Genomic DNA, 22,274 nt, shown 5'->3' with positions numbered 1-22,274 from the left:
CCGATTACTTTTGTCCATGTAAACGCAGCTATTGATAGACAAACTCCGTGGACTTCTGTTAAAGTCAAAGGACATAATTTGAATGAGTAAATAGTGGCCTTTATCAGAGGAACAGAGCTTGGAATAAACACAAACGTATCAAACTACCAGATGATTGGGAGGAATATAAACGTCTATGTAACACCTGCGCTACCCAAACTAGAAATGCCAAAGCAGATTATTACAGGAGCAGTTTAAAAAACAATCTTAACAATCAGAAGCAATTCTGGAGAAAATACTTTCCCTGGTAAATGTCCTAGTATTTCTAATAATATGATTATCAATTATGAAATTATTAATGACCCACTTGAAATAGCAAATACTTTTAGCCTGCATTTTTTTCCAAACACGTCTGGTGGAATCTTCTCTGAATTGACTTGCAAACCTCTACCACGCAACCCTTCTTTTGTATTTATACCAGTGAGTTCAGCTGATGAAGGGGCACTGCTAGGGATTTTGGGCCCCTTGAAAAGATTTTTTACAGGGCCCCTAACAAATTTTCTTCGTCCTCACTCTCTGTCATCTGTGTTTCTGCCCTCTCCCCTTCATCTGTACCCAGTTCCAACTCTTCCTTAATATTCCTCTCTGACAAACCAGAGGAGGGTTCTGGACCTGGTACTGTAAAGTACATAACATACCTGGTACATTAAATACATATTATTTCCTATATATGTTACGTGATGCATCGCGCCGCATCACGTAACATATAGTACGCTGTTTATGAGAAAAGTGATCCAAATCGAAAGAAAAACAAGAATTAAGGACTAAAACCTGGTTAATATGTATTGCTTTTGTAAGTGACCATGGTATAAGCGGGAAGCAACCGTCCGACGCGAAGGCTTCCACGGCGTGCGTTAAAAAGTAGTAACTGCACACTTCGTCGGCCATTAACCCTTACATAATCAGTCCCTAATTGACTGGATTTTAGTTAACAGTACAAACCCTAAAAGAATTGCTTTAAGTGACCATTCAATCATTTACTGTGCATGGAAAACAAAAGCTCCTCCTAAATGCAGTCGAATTCGCAATACCAATTTTTCTTGATCTCTTTATACGTGATCTTTGAAGGGTAGACTGGAGTGGAATTAATTTCAGTCCCGATATTGAAGCTGCATGGGACTTTTCCCATTCAGAACTCAAGCGAGTCAATAGCCGCAGTTACATGGGCAAAATAACTTGATTGGATCAATGGTCGGATTAAAATTCAACCGTGTACATGGGATCAGAAAAACTTTTTCCGATTAGAAAGAACGCTCAAATGGTCACACTTGCGGTCGGAAAAAATCATTTGGGCATGCGGAGTAGTGTTGAAAATGCCGGAAGAGCAAATGAGTCCCGTTGTAAACAAACTGAGTTGTCATATTGCAGCAGCTCAGTAATATACAAGATGATCTTCTAAATGTGCTTTTATTAATGTTATGAATATTTTGAAGCGCCTGTTTGCTTATCGTCCTATTTGTATCTGTCTGGTCATTTTTGTGGAAGAACGGAGCTGGAAGAAGGGTCAGGAGAAGGCTAAAACGCGCTAACAACATTTATTTAGCCTCTGATGAACATAAGATCCATGCAGGAAATGCTGCAATCAGCATCTTGACTTGGTCTGAGCTCTGCTCGGAAACACGGTTCTCCTGAGTCCGGCCGCCGCTAACCCAGAGCGGCGGGACGGATCGCAGTCCGAAGCCTCCCACACATAAAACAACAAAACGCATACGTAACAAACCATCTTCCCCTCCCCTCAAACACAAAGCTATAAGTCTGGCTGCTCTGCTCAGAGACACAGTTCGCGCGGTCCACAGGCACCCGAGCCCGGACCGTACAGGGTCCAGACGTCACGGGGCACGAAGCGCTCCTCCCCCCGCACCCCCTCGTGACGGGTGTAAGAGAGGGGAAAGGCGAAGAGCCAGCGGGCCAAGGGCGGGGCAAGGGCGGGGCGAGGACGGGGCGAGGACGGGGCGAGGACGGGGCGGCGCTCCGCACCGGGCCTCCGCAGAGCTCTCTGGAGCAAAACACCGTCTATGCATGACGTTAAACCAGAGTAGTAGTGACACACGATCGGAATGAACTGTTTACAACGATCGGATCAACAATCGGCATAACCCACTTATCTCCATCAGAAAGAAATTTTGATCCAAATGAGTCTGATCTGGGCAGAGTATTCCGAACAGCGTGTTTAGATGACACATTTTTCTTCCGATCAGCCGTTCTTTCCGATTACTTTTGTCCATGTAAACGCAGCTATTGATAGACAAACTCCGTGGACTTCTGTTAAAGTCAAAGGACATAATTTGAATGAGTAAATAGTGGCCTTTATCAGAGGAACAGAGCTTGGAATAAACACAAACGTATCAAACTACCAGATGATTGGGAGGAATATAAACGTCTATGTAACACCTGCGCTACCCAAACTAGAAATGCCAAAGCAGATTATTACAGGAGCAGTTTAAAAAACAATCTTAACAATCAGAAGCAATTCTGGAGAAAATACTTTCCCTGGTAAATGTCCTAGTATTTCTAATAATATGATTATCAATAATGAAATTATTATTGACCCACTTGAAATAGCAAATACTTTTAGCCTGCATTTTTTTCCAAACACGTCTGGTGGAATCTTCTCTGAATTGACTTGCAAACCTCTACCACGCAACCCTTCTTTTGTATTTATACCAGTGAGTTCAGCTGATGAAGGGGCACTGCTAGGGATTTTGGGCCCCTTGAAAAGATTTTTTACAGGGCCCCTAACAAATTTTCTTCGTCCTCACTCTCTGTCATCTGTGTTTCTGCCCTCTCCCCTTCATCTGTACCCAGTTCCAACTCTTCCTTAATATTCCTCTCTGACAAACCAGAGGAGGGTTCTGGACCTGGTACTGTAAAGTACATAACATACCTGGTACATTAAATACATATTATTTCCTATATTCTATCTAATTGTAACAGCATACAATCACCAACTTGTAAACTTCTTTGACTGGACCAACAGCAGTCATCCCGGTCTGCTGCACACACCAGATTTTCTTTTACGGTGTCATTGCAAACTTTCTATTTCATTTTCTTAAAGGGCTTAATTTTTCAAATGATATAAAATGTTAAAAATGATTTATTTCATTTCACTAGGAGTGTCACTCTGGGCCTTAGAAAGAGTCCATGCTTTATCCTTCATCAGTGCAGTGCCAGAGGTCCTGCAGCACAATTTAAGGGTCAGGGACGACAGCAGCGTGTTTTCCAGAAGAGCTGGTTTCATCCATCATTCATCCCCTGCGATTGCACAAACTTGGGTTGGTAGCGATTCAGGAGCCGGTGGCACCTTGCTGTTGCAGCCGGTGGGATACCGACAGGCTGGCGTGCTCTTCATCTCTGTTCCCCTTCCTCAGAAATTCCCGCAGTACCTCCCTCAGATGCAACAGTGTCTTGATCTGTTTGATCTACTGGAACAAGTGTTCCCTCGCGTATTTGCGTGTCAATATTCGGGGTTTCATTTCAGTTTCTTTTCAGTCATAATTATGTCTAATTATCCAAAGTTTGTATGAATGTATAACTGCTGATTGTATTGGTTTTTGTGTGTTATTTTTACTCGATTGCTTGAAATAAACCATTTCAAATCAAAAATGTCAATAATCAAAACGTGACTCCTCCGATCGATTCATCACCTTAAGACGCTTGTATGAGACTTTTGCGTCTGAAGGACTTGCTGCGGGGAACGAAGGGAGCAGAGATGAAGAGCACGCTGGCCTGTCGGTATCCCGAAATGATTGGAACAATCTTCCTCAATCATTTCGTTCGATAAGATCCATCCCAGTATTCAGAAAAGCTCGTTTTGTTCGTCTTGAGCTCACATGCCACTGTGTGTTATTTTTGTGTCTCCCATTTTTCTAATGGATGCCACTACATTTTGCTTTGTAAGCTTTTGTTATGAACTGTTATAAGAAGGAGAGGCGCATGTTGTGAGCTGGTGTGTTGTGTATGACTGCGTGTGAGCGTTGTGTGTCATCGGTTATTGTCAAATTAGTTTTCCTTTGCTGATTTTTGCTCTTCCATGATTGCCTGGATTTCTTTATGTACTGGAAAGGAGAACCCTCTTGATAACAAGATGCTTTATTTTAAGAGGTTATATAGTCCCATTTGTGATTAAAAATGTCTAAATAAATAAATGTATGAGTAATTATCTTAAGTTTTCTATTTCTCTGTAAAGATTTATACTTCTGTTGTTTGTTTGTTTTTTCTTGTTGATCGGTTGAAATAAACTATTTCTGAATCCGTGAAAATGTGAAAAGAGGCTGCTGCCTGTTTTCTTCTTTTGGAGAATTCTCCTGCTGACAGATATTTGTTGAGGAATGCTGCTGCCCCCTGCTGGTTATTTACAAACTACAGGACAGCCCATCAGAGTTTCATTTATGACCACAAACAAGCTAAAGCTGCTTTCTGTGTTACTACTGTCAAATAATCACATGGTAAGTAAAAATCTGTGGTAACTACTTTACCAGCAAAGTCTATGCAACACAAGATGCTTCAACGTGTTAGGCCATCTGTTAAATAGGACTACTTAAATAAAACAAATATATCTCAATAAAAACACATACATGTAACATGAATTAAATAAAAATGTAAATCTGGTGAATCTTAGATATATAAATGCTTTTTTGTGTGGTTTAAACTTTTCCTTTTTGCTTTATGGAGGTTAAAATTTGTCTCCATTGTTGATTGGAATGGAAAAGGGAATCAACAGAGAACTGAATAAAAGTCTTTTGTTTGTTGCCTACATTTTTTTAAGTTTTATATGGTCTATTTGACTCTTATTTCAAACTCAATACCTGAAGGAGCAGAGAATTAACCACAAGAATTAATGAATTATTGATGGGTGCCTGTCCTTTGCCATTAGGGAATTTGATGTGTGGCGATAAGACACGCCTGATTAGGGTAAGTAATCAGCCTGGAGGTTCCCCGCTGACACTGGTGCAGGAAACCGTCCTCTGAAATGGTTTAAACAAATGTTCCTTTGTCATTTTAGCAGACCTCTTGATTGTCTCTTCTGCTGCTGCCACCTAATTTCCCCACAGAGATCATTACAGTTCCATCTCATGTTATTTGTCCTGAACTGAAAAAACACATTTCAGAGCAAAGCTGAGGACGACTGTTTAAATGCCTTTAAAAGAAATTGACTTGGAGCAGATGAGTTCACACTCGGTGCACCCAGCAATCTTATTAGGATGTTTTCAATATTGCAGACACACTTAGCGGCTTAACAGTTAATTTTTATACTTTAATAGAAAACTATTAATACAGCAGGAAGAAAAGAAAGTGAAAAAAAAATCAATATAGCAATAAAAAACACAAAAATTTCAGATTTATATCACACTCTTGTGTTGCTGGGGCAGGATGAATCAAAATTCTTACAATCCCTAACAAATTTAAACTTTTAAAGTTTTAGGATAGAACAGGAAAAAAACAAATATCTATATTTACCCTTAATCATTTATCACTTTAGATAAAGTCCAAAAACATATTTTTCATTGTCTTCAAATTGCATTTTCTTGCACCTTTTTCGAAATTATTTACTTACTGGTACATTCAAAAATAAATTCTTATCGTCATTTACATGCCGCCTTTAGTTTTTGAAACTGAGAAATACTGTATTATCATGTGAGACAGATTTTGAAAGGGTTTTTAGATGCCTTATCTTGCAGAATATGTAGTTTGAAAAACCCTTACAAAAATATCTTGTGAAGTCTTCAAAGACATCCATTGATTTTGGACTCAGTGGTAGCCCATCCACTATGGAAATTAAGATTTTTCCAGTTTTTCTTGTGTCTTTATTTTGCTAATATAATGTTTTTTCTGTAAATTACTTTTGCTTTCCGAAAGATCTTTTCTTTTATACGTTAAACTGGGAAAGGTGAGTACTATGGGACGCTGCTAATTGGATGATGATGTTTATCCATCATTTCAGCCCCAACGCTGGATATTTTTATCATCCAATCATAGATGCCCCATAGTACCCACCTTTTCCAGTTTCTCATTTCCAGTTTCTCAACATTTCATTTGGTTTTCTGGAAATTACTTTTATTTTTCTAAAGTGTTTTCTTTTTTTTTTCTTTTTGTTTTTTACCCTTTGGTATCTGGATTTTGTTTTGTTTCTATCCTGTTTTTATTTTTTTATTTGTTTTGCCTCTTTAATTGTGGTTGTGATCTTTAAAATGTGTTTGCATTGAGTGATTTGTTGATGTGATTTGCCCTTCAGGGCCACCGTAATGACCTCCTCATGGTCTGTTTTATGACCTCAGAGAAGGTTTTCTTTGCACTGCTTGTTGCCAAACAGACAGCTGTTGTTCAGATGCTATTAGCACTGATAGAATAGATTTTTAGGGATGAATAAAACAAGCATTGCAGGGTCGGTGTGGAAAGCAGAACTCTGTCGTGTAACGGTTTGCAGAAGAAGCAAACACCTTTGCAAGCGCTGCCTCTTCCAGCTTTTAAGATCAGCAGTTTGTAGCACAACACTGTTCTTTTTTCATCAGCTGTGTGTCTGTGCCGTGCACTTTGTTGTTTGCGTTTGTTTGTAGCCAAAGGTCTGGAAATAATTAAGATAAGGACTGGAGTTAAGAGTGGGGGGTTGGGGGAGGCTGACAGACATGAATCTTTAGCTATATTTAGCTTGAGGTATTCAGAGGCAGGTCACTTCCTCTGTTGCTGTGGAGGGGATTTCAGTTTCCTGAGCAGATCAGAAACTGTACCTGAGGTGAAGAAAGATCTAATGCATTGACAAAAACTGCACCAAAATGCATAAAATGTTCAGACTGATGTGGAATATATGGGAGTTTCTAGATTGTCCTCATGTTTTTGCCTCAACTTCCAAGCAAATGTTGAGCTTAGAGAAGTGAGTCGAGTTTGTGTTGAGGAAAGCATTGTAATCAGCACATCAACAGCATCAAAACAGCAAAAGATAAAGAAGAAACTAGAACGTGTGCATTAAAAATGAGGTACAGGAAGAAAGAGACAAAAATGTAGACCATTTTCACATTTGTGAAACACAGGCTCTTACCTGACTTTTAAAGAGGTTTTTTTACATAATAGATAACATCTTAGACTTAGTTTCAGATAGACTAATGAAAAATAATTAACTAATTTATGTTGGAATCATTAGAAATCATTTATCATGAAAATGTTTTTTCATCTGCAGGAACATTTTTGAATGCCGAAACTAAAACCTCTTCTGTGGCTGCGTTTTTTAAAATGCATTGCCTATCTGTTCGGTAATCATCCAGTAAAAAACAATCTCACCTGGATTCTGCAGAACACTGAAAATGTTTTGAATCGAGACATCCGCCTCCAGGCGGAGGAAGGCAGGACAGGAAACATGAAACTCAGGCCTTTCCTGCCTCAGAGGCGGCGTGAGAGATTATGTCATAATCCCTGACGTGTGTGATACTAGACAGATGCTAAAAAGCTACACAATCCAGCACATGACTGCATGGTAGACTGCCTACAGTCCACCATGTCACATGAACCCCTATGAGGGGTTGATCCGGATGGGTGCTGCAGGTTTTGGGTTGTCCGGGGAGCGGCTGCATCTGAAGGGGAAACACAGTTTTGACTTCCAGTTCCCTAAGGCTCGTGCGGCCACTTTAAGGGACGTCATGAACATGGAATGTACCATTGTGTGGTAAGTTCATCATGAAGTATTTGGAACTTGCACTTATGATGTACCGTCATAAATGTGCACGTTCAGATGACGTGCTGTCATCCAGTGCCCTAACGCTGCACTCCAGTCATTAGGGAGGTGTGAGTACTGGCTCTCTACCGACCGCATGCAGATCCTTTGCGGCGGGATGTGGGCGTGATACCTCAGTGCCCGTAGGACGCCTGTAGGGTGTCCAAACAAACTACACTTTAATTGTGGAATTTCCATATTTCTAACAGGCTGCACACAAAAAGTGCCCCCTTATCACTTGTAACACACTTCGGAGCCCCGTAACCCTTGTGCTATCCTAGGCACTTTACCATTGGGAGTTGGGTCATCTAGACCCACTAGACAGTGCTCTGAACCTTTTTTCTTCAATGATTTGTGATCTTCACTGGTGTCCATGGATTACATGAAATCTTTCCACCTTTATCCACCTTTGTCATGATAGGGAGAACACGTCAATGTGAGGGGGGGGTCATCTAAGATAGCACAAGGGTTAAGCAGAGAGTTCAGGGGGCTTGAAAAAATGAAACAACAACTCTGTTGTTTTTTTAGCCACAATTTGAAAAACAACAACAACCTGTGTCTTTTTCTAGGAGATAGTTTTTACAGAGCTGCAGTAGTTAATCAGAAATGCCCTGTTGTGAGTTGTGAGTGGGTCTGTTGGTGCGACATAAGCCTGCCCCTACTTTCCGTCATCCATCTGTCTCCCACCAGCTTACAGCCCCTCAACCCCCTAAACTAACATACCGATGACATAATAACAAAAATATTGGAGCTATCCAGCTGCACAGCAGTGTGTGTGTGTGTGTGTGTTTCTATATATCTATGCAAACGTTTTGATTAGAAAAAAGGCTGTGAATTATGAATGATTTAGGACTTTCTTTTCAAAATCACTTATTAAAGGCAAAATGAGCTACTGGTATTTAGTCATGACAATTGTGAAAGGGGGGAGTGGCTAAGTCTGTTATTTTTATCTGAATTCAAAACTTGTATTATTAGGGGCTTGTCTTCTAGATTAGCAGGTGGTTTGACCCATTAGTGGACTCAAAAGAATTCTACTATATATCTCGCCAACTCGCCCATTTATGACAAGTTGTTGAGATGGGCGGAGCAAACGCGTCCTTTTTATTGTTTGCTAAAAGAGCCACAGCATAGATAATCGGTGTGGAGCATTTACAGCTATGGTTGATATGGTTAACTACAGCATGTTCCTTCTCACAGTAAACTGTTTGTTTAAGCCTCAGATTCAAAGAAATAAAAACAAAAAATTTGATTCTTTTGTCGTTATTTACCTTTGTTTTTGAGGTATTAAAGAGTAATAGGTCTGAACGACTGACACAAAAAATAAAGAATTATACTTAATATAGTTGCTATTAAAGATATGTTTCTTATTAACATAGCAAAGAGCCTGATGTTATAACTGGGTAACTAATTCAAAAAGTGAACAAAATAACCCAAAAAAAATGGTTTTGAGTTGGAAGACAGTGAAGGAAACCCCCATCATCGGACAATGTTTACCCTGGAGGTCTGAAGCCATCCTTATGGCCTCATTTCCAGACACATAAACTATAAAGTGGGACGGAGCTTCAAACAGGAGTCCGACCTCCACAGGGCAGCGTACACACAAGACGTGATCCTACTGAACATCCAACCCTCCACTTCCATCCCTCACTCCTCTCACTCCAGCTTCTTCATGAACTGCTTCTTGTGGCCCACAATATCACCAGATCCCACAGTAGTAATGCTGTTCTCCAGAACCTCCACTGACTCTCTTTCAAGCACAAGAACAATGCAGCACCCATGGGTGCATGAGGCTCAGGCTTTACTCTTCCTTCTTCATGTCTAACTACTTTAGGAGCTTTCAACCAGTCAGTCCTCCAACTTTTCCGTTCTTTGTTCCAATCAAAGAACCGTCTGTTTATGTGGAAAACCTAAGCATAGTTTTTACAGTTTACACTGGAGTAAGTTTCCTTCTTGTTTTTTGTGTCACTTTTCTAACTTTTCTTTTTGTGATGTTTGTTAATTATTATTATCTTGAATCTTGAAATATTACTGTTATTAACTGTAATTTGAGTTTGTGTAAAACAGAACAACCTTTTCCACAACAAAGAGAAAAACTACACAACATGCTGTTTTGATGCAAAAAAATCAACAAACTTGAGAAAAGAAAGCATTAAACATTGAATTTGAACACACAGTTTCATCCTCATGTCGTTTAAAGAAAACCTTCACCTGAGGTGCAAAATGCTTTTGGCACAGCTGACAGCTTTCAGTTGCAGGTGTTTTATGTTACATTCCCCTACAAATACATCACATGCACACTCAGGTCTTCCACAGCGTGACGCTTACATCACTCTGCCCCGTCGCATACATTTAAAAGCTTTAATGCGTATGTGAATGTTTATAAAAGCTCTATGCATCAATTAATCTCACTAGAATCAGTCTTGATTTTCTTTTTCATCCTGCAACGTGGTTGTACGTGTGTGCAGGTATGACACGCCTAAGGAAAAAAAAACACTGACATGTGGCTTTAATGTGCAGCAGGCCTTCAGGCGGGACCTTCATGTGTCTTAGAGGCCTTGAAAACACAGCCCAGGATGGAAAGCAGCATGGAGCACATGCATTCCTCCTGGCTGTTATCTCAGGTATGCGCTTTGACTTTAACTCTCAGCTCAGAAATGCAGCCAAAATCATGCAGATTCAGAAATGTTTTTAAACCTCCTAATGTTGATGGGGGTTTTGAACAGGAGTTAAACACATTTGCCTGTAAGATTAGCAAAACATTACTCCAGATATTTAAAGAACATGCACTTGAGAGCAAAAAATCTTAAAAGTTTTGAAAAAATGTATAATTGGATAGAATTTATCTGACAAGAGCAGGATCTGTGCTGGGAAACAAAGGGAAAGTTGCAGGTGCCTATGAGCGCATCGAACCTCTGATGGGATTGATATTGTTTGTTTACTTCTAAGATATAAGGGAATATTTCATGTGATCACATTAGATAGAAAGTAACGTAAAATAGATCAAACAGAGACGTTTTTGAATCCATTCTTGTATGCTGACGCGTACAATGATACAAAATTTAAGTGTGACCTGTAAAATGATACTTGCCTGAAACCACATCAGAACTTCCTATCATGAAATGTTGCCTTCTATGGCTTGCCTGTTTTAAGTACATTATTTCATTTTTACACATTTGATAAAAAATATATATCTTTTCCAAAAATGTGATGCCAGACTCCTTCAGCATTTGTGCAACTAAAAGCATAGTTCATCAAATATTTGAAAAGCAACTTTTCCTCATGGAGTGCAACCAAAAGTCTTCACTCTGCACCAGGTGAACGAAAAAATTCACGTGTTTAAGTCATTCTCTGAGCCAATATAGGTGTAAAGTTTCCTGCTCTTAAAGGGAAGCACACTCGCAAGAGGTGAAGATTTCTCCCAATCCAGCTGGAGGCGATTAGTGCTCTCCAGCCCACAGGAAGTTAGCCATCATTTCAGGCTGACAGGTACATGGAAGGATCTCACCGGCTCTTTGCTCTGTTGTCCTGCGTGGTTTTCAACTCTGTGATTCTTTACAGAGTACTGGCATTTGCTTGGATTATCTGTTGAAGGAAAACACTCGGCTTTATGGAGTCATTTTTGAGAAAATTAGATGGAATTCAGCTGAGAGGCTACTCAGGTTTTTTTAACCTGTACTTATCCAGGCAGTTGGCCGACAATCACTCAGTTCCACATTCATAGATCCCAAAATGCCTGTAAATCCAAATCCTCTGATGCCTAGTCCCTGAAGAAGTTGTGGATCAAAACATACCTTTTCCATCCCCTTTTCCCCTCATAAAGTTTGTGTCGGCTCACAAAGGTAGACCAAAGGAAAATGGAAATGGTAGCGCCTGAAAGAGATTTTCATATGTGACCACTGAAAAAAGTGAAGAAAAGACTGGAATATGATCCAGAGTAAAAATGATTTAAGATCAACTTTGCTGACCTTTCTATTATGTTAAAAAAATGACATTTATTATGTTGTGGGTCATTTTGTCCCGTTCTGTAAAAATCCACTCAAAACAGTCAGAAAAATGTTTTTAACCAACAACAACTTTATTTTGAGTTATATCAACATTTAAAAAAAGGCATACCTAATTTTTTTAAGTCCTCCTCCAGGAAGCTGTCCAGTATACACTTGTACATTCTATGCGTAGTTGCATCACATGCTTTTCATGCCCTACTGGACAGGCTTGTTGCGTAGGTACTGTCTGAAAGGACACAAAATATAACAAGATGCTGATCTACAGTAACATGTAGAACAGAATTGTTCAACAAAAGATTCTCTATCTCTGAACTTTCTTCCTCTGTGTCAGTATCCGAGTCCAGAATCTGTGATAAAACTTCAGCTGTAAACTTTCTCGAGCTCATTTTTGGTGTGTTGGTCAAGGAGTTGGTGTGAGAAAAGTGAAAAGAAGAACAAATTGAAAGTCCCTCCTCCACTCACATCTGGTTCTCTGGCAGTCAAAATATAATTGACTGTACATCTAGGGTACAGTACTCTTTGATGTTAATTAAAAGGACATCAAAAAGTCTTATTTCAGTCAGACAATTTATGCAGTCAAGAAGATTTATTCTGTATTTCTTTTAGTTTGGCATAAGGCTCCGTACAGATACATAAAACAAAGATCTCCATAGAAAACTTTGGGTATTAAACTAACCCTAACGGAGCTCACAGGTGGAAACCGGGGAGGAGGGTGGGGTGACGAACGCAGAGCTCACGGAAATGGAAGAAGAGGATTGGACCGCACCTGGAACTTAACCCTTGTGCTATCCTAGGCACTTTGACATTGGGAGTTGGGTCATCTAGACCCACTAGACAGTGCTCTGAACCTTTTTTCTTCAATGATTTGTGATCTTCACTGGTCTCCATGGATTACATGAAATCTTTCCACCTTTATCCATCTTTGTCACGGTAGGGAGAACACGTCAGTGGTCATCTTGATCCCATAGGATAGCACAAGGGTTAAGTAGGACACTAAACAGGTGAGTTGATTAGACTGAACCGCCCGCAGGGAGGAGTAACCAGGTAAACGCACTGCTCGAGTTGCCTGCCTGAAATACTCCCATGGTCGTTCATTTATTTTGGATCAGTAGAGCAACTTACTTACATAAAATGTACCCTCAACATCATCTTTGTATTTACACTCTGCACAGACATTCCACTAAACGCAGTGTACAGATTTTACACACTAGTTGAGGACTCTAAATGAGTAAATGTTACGGGGAGAGGATGAGGGAGTACCCAGGCGCAGAGAGGAGAGGAGGCAGGAGGTTGCAGGGAAACAGGAGCTTTAATAACTAAACTAAGGAAACCAAAAACCACTGCAAAAGCAGGCAAACCACAACTCGAAACTCGAAACACTTAACACGCAAAACTGGGGAAGAGGAGAATACGGACCAGCCAGGAGGAAGGGAAAGACAAGACTAAAATACATACAAGGGAACAAGACACAGGTGGGAACACTCAGGACTGATGGGGAAAGGTAAAACTTGAGACAACAACAAAACAGGAAATGCTACAAAATAAAACAGGAAGTAACTCAAACAGGCCCGAACATAAACAACTAGAACATAAAGGCAAAGAACCTCAAACCGTGACAGTAAAAGTCTGCACGATTTCATGATGAAAAAAAAAAAAAACAGGACTTTGGTCAACACAAAAACCGAAATGGATTATAAGGGCTAATGTGGGAACTAATATGTTTGCAATATAGACAACACACTGATGCAGTCTTCAGTTTGAACTGCAAAAGGAGAACCGGCGGTTTCCTTGGATACACAGTACTAGCCCAGTTTCACATCTTTGGGAACTTTTGTTTACACAGGGGCGACATAACAAAATTATACATAAAAGAAATTTGTTAGTGTTTGGAAGAGAAATGCAAGTGTGCTAGTTTGATTTCTCATCATCAGTTACTCACAAAAATGAGCTTGGTCACTTTATTGTGAAGAGGTACAGTGATTTCAAACTCATGTTGTTGATACAAACTCTGACCCTACCATCTGAATGTCACAGCAGAATTCCAGACTCCTCAAACCAGACAACATTTTTCCAATCTTTTGTTGTCTGGTGAGACTGTGTGAATTGTAGCCTCAGTTTCTGCTCTTCTGCAGATCTCGGTTGCAACCAGTGGTTCATTGAGTTACTGTTGTCTTTCTATTAGCTGGAATCAGTCTGACCATTCTTCTCTGACCTCTGGCACCAAAAAGGCATTTCAGCCAACAGAACTGGATATATATATATATATATTTTTAACCATTCTCTGTAAACCCTAGAGATGGTTGTGGGTAAAAATCCCAGTAGATCAGCAGTTTCTGAAATACTTAGACCAGCCCGTCCGGCACCAACAACCATCAAACTCTCTTCAATACCCTTTCTTCCCCGTTCTGATGCTCGGTTTGAGCTGCAGCGTATCGTCTTGACCATGTCTACTGTACATGCCTGAATGCATATGGTTGCTGCCATGTGATTGGCTGTTTAAACATTTTTGTTAACGAGCAGTTAGACAGGTGTACCTTATAAAGTGGCCAGAGAGTGTATCATGAATAAAAAACAATCTTTAGGGAAGTACTCACTAATCCTAAGCATACAGAATGCAGTGACAAGAAGCTAATACAAAAATATGATTTGAGAAATGCTAATACACAATTGCCAATGTGTCTTCTAATGATGACATAACTTGTTGATGGTTATTCATAAAGCACATGAGGATCTTTGTGTCTTTTGTCTGCAGAGTGATGGGTCTTTTTGTTCTCAAATTTAAAAAAAAGTATTTTACTGCATACAGTCTGGATAATGTCCAGTGTTTGCTGCATTTGTTAATTTTTTCTCTTATTCATTCTGAAACTAGCAGCTCTATGAAACACTACAGAAGAAACTAGAGTTCAAACTCAGCACCTTTCATCCATTTGGTAGCAAAAACACTGACTCCAGAATGTTTCTTTCTAGTGAGCTTCAATGGTTTTGTTATGTCTGAGGTTTTTAAGAGACACGTTTTCTGCATTTAGGTCAGTTTGCAATCACCCCATTTATATTAAAGATGTCTATACTATGCAAAATCATTTTTGAGCTTTTACGTGTTCTATAATCTTACAAAAAAGAAACATCAATACGGTATTTTGACCTGTTCACACATTTCTGAAACTGCACTCTGAACAGCAGCCCCGCCAAACCCACGAAAACAAGCGGGTTCTCACGAGCTGACGTATGGAAGGAAGAACATGCACAATATGCACCTCCATTTTTGCAAAAGTTTAAATGTTTGTTTTCGTGGATGAAACGCAGACATGCTGCTGAGGCCAGTGCCTCAGAGATCGAGTCATTTACTTCCAGGTCAGAATGTGAAAAGTTTGTTCTTTTGAGTGCCTAAGGTAATATATTATTATGTACATGGATATTGTTTACTATAAACGGCTTAAGAATAGCATGGTATAGGCCAGGGGTCACCAGCCTTTTTGAGAATAAGGGCTATTTCATGGGCACCAAGTGGTATGAAGGGCGCCACAGGACCTGTTTACTAAAAACCTCCTGGTCCTGTGTGTGTCTTTGTGAAATGTATCAGAGGGATTTGATTATTTAAAAACCTGTTATTATGAAAAGCAGTTTAGGTCTCATAAAACATTAAAAACTAAATTACAGAACTCATCAGTGGGATTACTCCAAAAATATTTGGCATTTTCCTAATTTTGTGCAACACCAACAGTAAAAATCCTCCAAAATCCTCAATACTTTTATAAACAAATTATCTATAGTTTATTTATGGTCTGAAAAAGTGCAGCTGTTTTCCAGCCTGCATTACCTGCAGTCTTTATTTAGACGTTACTATCACCAACTAAACAACCGTAAAAATAAATTTATATGGAAAATACAGACAAGTATTAAAAAGGTCCGCAATGGTTAGTGAAGAATGACATTATTAGAATGAGCTGAGTCATTTAAGCCACCTGATGATCCAGGTGTTGCGCAATGGTCTCGGTGCGCCGTTTTACCTCGCAACCTGCACCCACTACCCCTCCCCTTCTCCTCCTCACACACACACCTCTTTCTCAAAGGCGGGAGTGCCAATTCGCAAGTTTCAGGCCTTTCCATACCCTTCCATAAATTTCACGATAGCAGAAATAAAGTGCCACAATTACTAATAGCAAACACTGAATCGCTACCCTCTACTATCCAGGCAAGAACCATTACGCCGAGTCTTATTGACTATCCTCTTACTTAGTAGCGGCCACACTTGACATGTCCGAATCTGCTACCTGTGTCCCATGCAAAGCACAACCCCGGTTTGTTGAGAATGAAACTCACATAAGATAGTGGACAATCAAATCGGTCCGTTTAATTTGAACACACCCACCACCAGTCAAACACCATTAACTTCACTTCTGCTCACAGCTCCCTCACTTATGGTGAGCGATTTACCACAACCAAGATTCCCCACTTCCCATGAGTCTTAAAAGCTGAAGGCGGGGCTAACCCACAGATCGCCACAATATATGGATTTGCTATATGAGCAGTGCTATTTTTGGAGCCTTCCCGTTAAATGATATTTACCCTTCCAATCATTTTTTACATTCTCGCTTTAACTGGGATAGTGATCTTTGTGTCTTTTGTGGAAACTGTGGAACATCTTTTCTTTGAATGTTTTCATGTAAAAGAGTTTTGGTCTTCTTTTCATAATTGGCTCAAATCCAAAAATATCATCATTAACCCTTTAAATTGGGATACAATTAAAATTCGATTACAATTAATTGACAAAACTCTGGACTTTCTGATTAATTCACTGATTGTAATTTCAAAGCATTTTATTCATACTTGTAAGTTCTTAAAGGTGAAACCTCCCATTAATGGATAACTCAACCGTCTCAAGCTATTCTCTAAATCTTAACATTACAAGAATCATAAGAATGCCCAGACATTGTGTAATTTATTTGATCTATTTAAACTTTTGTAATAGACCCTTATTTTTTTGATTATTTTTTTAAGTTATATTTGTTTTCATATTTCTTTTTTTTGTCTACCTTTATCTCAGAATTGATATCGTTGTCATTGACAGACATGCCGTGATTGTTTGTTTAATATTTGCTTCAATTAAAAAAAGAAAAAGAAAAAAAGATTTTTTTTGGTGCATTCCCTGTGGGCGCCACAAGGGGTGCTCGCGGGCGCACCCTGATTTTTGGTGATTTTAACGTGTTCTTGTGGCATTTTTCTGATGACGGGGAACATAAATGAAGAAAATTGAGATTTCAGTTGCCTTTCTAGGTGGTTCTGTATTCAAATTGTTGTGAAAAAATAAAAAAAACTATAAAATATAAAAAAAAAATGGTTGTGGATCAAAAGCAGACAAAAAATGCATTTTTTTTTAATGTATGTGTTCTGTTTCCAATATTGCTTGCCATTTTTGTTGCACCAGTATTGTTAAGATGAGGTTGTGAGGGGCTGTAATTTAGCAGGAGAGTGGAAACAAAGATATTATGGCAAGTTTTTGCTGGATTACTCCACGCAAACAGTTCCGCCCACAACTCAGAGGTAAATTTCTAATGAATTACTGCCTCTCTGCAGAAACTATGCCCTAGTAAATGACACAGGTTTTTTGATTTTTGCTAAAAACAGCATAATCATAATTAAAAGACCACTGGGAACGTTTTATTCCATCAATATCTTTGTATTTTAAACCCTTTGTTCTACAATAGGATGTGTCTTAATTAAACTGCCTCCTACTTTTAAACTGACATTATCTTTGATCTTTCAAGAATAACACTTGAAGGTCTGTAAATCCATCCCATTAACAGTTCACACAACACCCCATTTTTAAAGCTTTTTCCATAAATGATTTTACAATTTCAGAAACTTTTGTTGTATCCTCTCCAACAACAGGTGTTCCTTCGGTTAGTTTCAGAGGTTTGAGGGTCTGTCCATGTCATCTGCTCTCCTGTCTTTCTTCAGGTTTCACTGTAAGTATTACCAGAATAACTCCTGTTTCTTCTCATTTATTTTAGGTTTTCCATTCAACAGTTTGATGCTTTTTTTGTTACTTTCTCATGACGTCCTCAGCTGTGTTGTCTTCTGATTTCCACTTCACCCCTTGTTTCCTGTTGTTCAATCATGTGCATCTGCTCACCTCATCTTCCTAACCTTTTCAGACCCCTGTCTCTTTTGTACGTGTGTGTTATTTTTCTGGAATATCCTATTTCAATCTTGTCTTCTTTTCTTTTCCCAATAAATTGTAATCATCCCCATGTCATGTGGTGGTTTTGAAACTGCCTCCACTCACCTAAAAATGTGACAGTTTGATCAGTGAGGGATCTATTTTCCTAGCTTGCCCAGCAAAGCTTCTGGCTTTTAGACAGTTGGGCTTGTTTTAACCAAATCACACCCCAATTTTTTTTATCAGAAGCGGCTTAAGATGCAAAAACAAACAAACAAACCAAACATATAAGTATATAATAAAGATAGATAAATCATCTTTTATGTTATAGTGAAAAGAAAAAAATGAGAAAGAAAGATCAGAGCTAATAATTCAACAACAGTGGTATAGATAGATGGAGATAGAGAGATCGAGAGAGAGAGAGATCGACAGGTCCAAAGCAAAACTGATAAAAACCACTCCACAAGGTTTTTGTGAATGGGAAAAATGGCTGTTGTTTTTATTTTACAGCAGGTAACCAGCAGCAATGTCAATACATGCTCTGAAACCCAAATTCCTCTCCCATGAACCAAAATTCACACTCTTTTATAAGACATGGCCCCTCCCCTGGGCCAGGTGGTTTCAGTTGAGGTTAATTGTTGATTTTTGGTCAGGCCCTACAAAAGCCTACCAAACCCAGAGATCGGGTTCTTTGACCCAGGAAGTGAAACTGAAAAAGGTAAGACAAGTCAGCAAGACATACAAAAATAGATATACATAATACACCCAAACAAACGACCCAAAATAATAAAGGAGTTAACAGTGTGTATATCAGTATGTGTTGTTATCAGGAACTTGCTCAGATGTTTTAAATGGTTGTGTGCACCCATCCAACCAGCATTAGCTTAGTCCCCGAGTATATGATGTGTATGTGTCTGTATGTTTGAGTTCCTGTGTGGTTTCAGTCAGGGGAAACTGCCACATTACCTCCCCCCTCTCCTGGCGCCGCCGTGGTGGTCCACCGAGACAGGTAGTCTGCCATCAAATTGGTTTTGCCAGATTTGTGCCGTATTTTGAAACAGAAAGGTTGCAGGTCAAGGTACCAACGGGTCACCCTGGCATTTTGGTCCTTCATGGTTCCAATCCAGGACAAGGCTTTGTGGCCCGTTTCCAGGTCAAACTCACACCCCAGGAGATAGTAGCGAAGACTTTCCAGGGCCCACTTGATGGCTAGGGCCTCCTTTTCTATGGTAGAATACCAAACTTCTCTGGGCTCCAGTTTTCGGCTGAGGTATAACACAGGCCTCTTTCCCCTGATCACTCTGAGTCAACACAGCTCCAATGCCAACATCGGAAGCGTCTGCTTGGACTGTGAAACGCTTTCAGAAGTCAGGACTACAGAGAACAGGGGAAGAACACATTGCAGTCTTTAATGCAATAAAAGATTGTTCAGTCAGCAGTCCATTTGACAGTGTTAGGAACCCCCTTCTTTGTGAGATTGGTTAAGGGGGCGGCGAGAGTGGAGTAGTGAGGGATGAAGTTGGAATACCACCCCACAAGGCAGATGGTGCGTGGGCGTTGGGCATTACGAATGGCATCGACCTTGTCCACAAGAGGGCGGATGCGACCCCCTCCAAGCTGGAACCCTAGGTACTGGACCTCTCCTTTGGCCCACTCGCACTTTTGAGCATTTAGAGTCAAACCAGCCCCTTCAATCGCACTCAGAACAGCTCTTAAATGTGTGAGATGGTCCTCCCAGGACTGGTTGAAGATGACGACGTCATCCAGATAAGCCGCACTGAAGGCTTCAAACCCCCTCAGGACAGCATCCATCAAACGCTGGAATGTTGCTGGAGCACCATGGAGCCCAAATGGCATTACTGTGAAATGGTAGAGTCCTGTTGGGGCACAAAAGGCGGTGTACTGCTTTGACGTCTCATCCAGTGGGATCTGCCAATACCCCTTGCAGAGGTCCAGTGTCGTTATATATTTGGCAGTCCCAACACGTTCCACCAGGTCATCTATGCGGGGCATAGGATAGGCATCAAAACAGGAGACAGCATTCACCTTTCTGAAGTCGATGCAGGGCCTCTGAGAGCCATCCTTCTTGGGCACCATCACCATGGGGCTGGACCACTCACTCCTTGATGGCTCGATAACCCCAAGATCCAGCATCCGCTGGATTTCATCTTTCAGGACCCCCACCAATCGTTCTGGGATGCGGTACGGCCTCTGACGTATTGGAGGAGTCTCAGGTCTTTGGAGACGGATGGTGTGCTTGATGAGTGTCGTTTGACCTTGACCATCCCGAAACAGGCCAGACATCTCCTGCAGCAGCCTTTGCAGAGCTTGTTGGTGTGCTGAGGTCAGGTGCTCCAGACGAGGTGTTTTTGGCTGTAAGAGTTGTTGCAGATTAGTCTCTGACTCACCATAGTCTTCTTTGGCCTGACGCACCAACAACACCTGAGCTGAATCACGCTCCTTCCATGCCTTTAGCAAGTTGATGTGGTAGACTTGGGATGCCTTTCCCTTGTCTGGGTGAGCCACTTCATAAGTCACTGGTCCAGTCCTCCTCAATACCTCGTAAGGTCCTTGCCATTTGGCTAACAGTTTGTTGCTGCTTGTGGGAAGCAGAATCAGGACCATCTCCCCTGGTTTAAACTCTTTGTCGAGCCCGTTTGTCATACCAGTACTTCTGGTCTTGCTGAGCCCGCTCCAGATTGACTTGGGCCTCATCCTGGTACGCATCTGGAGGACATGAGACAAGATACCTTCTGGTACTGGTTTCTTGGTAGCTTCCCACTCTTTCCTCAGAAGATCTAGTGGCCCTTGGACAGGCCACCCGTAAAGCAGCTCCAACGGGGAGCAGCCAGTTGATGCTTGAGGCACCTCTCTGTAAGCAAACAAGACAAAAGGCAACCACTTGTCCCAATCATGGCCTGTATCAGCCACAAACTTGCGCAGCATTTGTTTGAGTGTTTGGTTGAATCTCTCAACCAAGCCATCAGTCTGTGGATGGTAGGGAGTTGTCCTTATGCCTTTGATGCCAAGTTCCTTCTGTAGTTGATTCATGGTGCCAGAGGTAAAGTTGGTAGCCTGGTCAGTGATGATCTCATCTGGTACACCAACTCGAGAGAAAAGCTGAACAAGGGCACTGATTATTTTTGGTGTCTTTATGCTTCGAAGGGGAAAAGCTTCTGGAAAACGTGTGGTGTAGTCACAGATTACTAAAATGTATTTCTAACCAGAGCTACTCTTCTCTAATGGCCCAACCACATCCATGGCTATGCGCCGAAAAGGGGTACCAATTACCGGTAATGGGTGTTACGGTGCCTGTCTGACTTTGATGTGTGAGGTGACCTGACAGTCTGGGCATGTAGAGCAATATTGTTTGACATCCTTGAACATTGTAGGCCAGAAAAACCGTGAACCCAACCTCATGCATGTTTTCTGCTGTCCCAGATGTCCTGCCCATGGTATTGTGTGTGTGCGCTAGATGTAGAACGAGAGGCCTACAACTAACTGGAACAACTAACCGTTTACCTGCCTCCCCTGTAGCATACAAAATGTCATTTTCAACCAAAAACCTTGATCCAGATCCTCGTTTTCCCTTCCCATTCTCCACCTGCTTGTACAACCAAGACAGAGAAAAATCAGACATTTGCAAAAAACTGATATCATTGGGAATATCCCAGTCAACACTTACAGGGTCAGGATAGACTTTTACATCAGCATCTGTACATGTAATTTTGTCAATGCGACGCTGGCGTCGGGATTTCCTGGGGCCTTTGGAACCACCCTCACACAGATCACTGTGAAGATCTGGCAGGAGCTCCAAGCCAGCTTTTGATTGAGACCTTGTTACCACTGCACATATTTCAGGTTTAATTTGTGTGATCAGATCATGGAGAACTGGCAAATCTCTTCCCAAAACACACTCTACAGACAGTTGGTCAATAACCCCCACCTGTAACGAAAATGCATGTCCGTCAACAGCTATAGTAACCTCTGCTGTAGGATACGATCTCTGAGCCCCATGAACACACTTAATGTTAGTCTTGTTTTTATAATCAATGACACCATTTGACAGACAACACTTCTTAACCAGTGACAAAGATCTTCCGCTGTCTAATAAAGCGGACAAATATCTACCATTAACTTGAACAGGATAAAATGAGGATGAATGCGGGGTACTTCGTCTGCATAAGTCATCATTACCGGGAACATAGCAGTAACCTGAAAGTTTAGGCTTTTTAAGGGGACAGTCTGAAGCCTTGTGACCAGGTTGTTGACAGTAGTAGCAGATGATTTCCCCATGACTGGAACCAACCTGATGTCCAAACCTATTAGTCCCAACAGCACCCCGACTAACAGTAGCCTGCTGCTCCAC

At 40.7% G+C, this 22,274-nt stretch overlaps 1 long non-coding RNA gene across 1 annotated transcript in view; it reads left to right on the top strand.

Annotated features, from left to right (window-relative positions):
* The first annotated feature begins 7,352 nt into the window (after nt 1-7,352).
* The window catches only part of LOC144986816 (uncharacterized), a 33,065-nt gene continuing 18,143 nt past the window's right edge, over nt 7,353-22,274 (top strand). The window contains exons 1-2 of the long non-coding RNA XR_013650664.1: nt 7,353-7,693; nt 17,635-17,711. This is a non-coding gene — a long non-coding RNA (uncharacterized LOC144986816). The remainder of the gene's footprint in view (nt 7,694-17,634; nt 17,712-22,274) is intronic.

Source organism: Oryzias latipes, chromosome 17 (genome assembly GCF_053564925.1).
Source record: "Oryzias latipes strain Hd-rR chromosome 17, Olatipes_Hd-rR_3.1".
Taxonomy (NCBI): domain Eukaryota; kingdom Metazoa; phylum Chordata; class Actinopteri; order Beloniformes; family Adrianichthyidae; genus Oryzias; species Oryzias latipes.
The sequence above is the reverse complement of the archived record's forward strand: the minus strand, read 5'-3'. Positions and strand labels throughout refer to the sequence as shown.